We start from the raw sequence: 1,517 nt of genomic DNA, 5'->3' as shown, positions 1-1,517 counted from the left end.
CGGTAGAAATAATCGTTACCGAAAATAATTAGACTCATATTTTTTTTATTTTACCATTAAGGAGGCTATTTTGAAAATAGGGCGGTCCAAACGAACGACATTTCTCATTTTTTTAAATTTTGTAATCGTCATAACTTTTGAACCAATTGACTGATTTTCAATCTTTTTTTACGAATGAAAAGATTGTTAGTTCTAGATTTTGGAAAAAATATCGTGAAAAAACTAGTGAACTTTAATATGTAAAATAATCCAAATATCAGTTTGTTTTTAGAATTTTTACACTGTTTGACCATAACGACTATATTTTTTAAATTATTTTTTAACGTAAACTTTCGTAAACTAGTTTTACATAACATATCAAAAAATGAGAAATTTTCTTCAAGTCGTTTTTGTGTTGCATTTTTTTTTTGAATATTTCAAGCTTTGAGCTCATGTGTGTAATGTCCATGCGTCTCCATCACTTTAAAACAGTCGTTCATTTTATTTATTTATTATTATTTTTTTATATTTCTCAGGTGATTGACTGTATGTTGGATGTCTTCAGTTATGATGCTGGCTTTTCATTCTTCTGGGAGAATCAAAACAACTATATGTTTTCTTGATCCAACGTTTCGGTCCTTATTGGATCTTTTTCAAGGATTCGAAAGAACAGTTGTTTTTTCGTTATTGTGTTTGTTTGAATAGTTAACCGTCATTTATGTTTAGTTTTCTAGAAATGTTTTTACTTTAGAAAAACTAGTTTAAAAATATATAATATCGGAATCCGTTCCACTATGTGTCACACTGGCGCAATTTTTCAAAATGACTTTATTTATTTTTTATACATATACATCCATGAGCTACTGGGTGAACTGCAGTTTGTTAAAAATATCAGCAAATTCACCTGCTGCAGAGCGATTATCATCCAAGAATTGCCGTAGGTATTCCTTCAGAAGTTCCTTCTGATTTTGCTGCAGAAGTTTCTTCTCAGATTTCTCCAAGTTTTTTTTTTCGAACATTCATTCAGGAGCTCCTTCTGGCATTCCTCCAGGAGTGCCTTCATGGATTGGTCTAAGGGTTCTTTCTAAGATTTCTCCAGAGGTTCCTTCGAGGGACACCCCGAAGTTCCTGCTGAAATTACTCCGGCAGTTTCTTCTGGTATTCCTCCAGGAATTCAAACTGCAAATTCACAAGAAACTTCTTCTTGGATTAGTTGAAAGGTTCCTTAGCATTTCCTTTTTTTTGAGAATACCTCCTTCTTGGAAAATTTTGGAGGGGCCCCAGAAGGAACTTCAGGAGGTATTCGTTAAGTAACTCCTGAGGGAATCTTGGAAAGAGCTTCTGGAGGAATCCAAGAAAGACTCTAAGAAACTCCTTGACGAATCTCAGAAAGAACTCCCTGAACAATCACAGAAGAAATTTTTGAAGCATTACCAGAAGGAACTCATAAAAGGAACTCCTAAGGAACTTCTTAACGAATCCAAGAAGAAGCTTCTTGTGGATTCCCATATTTAACTCCTGGAGAAATACCAGACGGT

The sequence above is a fragment of the Aedes albopictus genome, chromosome 2 (genome assembly GCF_035046485.1).
Source record: "Aedes albopictus strain Foshan chromosome 2, AalbF5, whole genome shotgun sequence".
NCBI classification, from domain to species: Eukaryota; Metazoa; Arthropoda; class Insecta; order Diptera; family Culicidae; genus Aedes; species Aedes albopictus.
Note: the sequence above shows the minus strand (reverse complement) of the source record.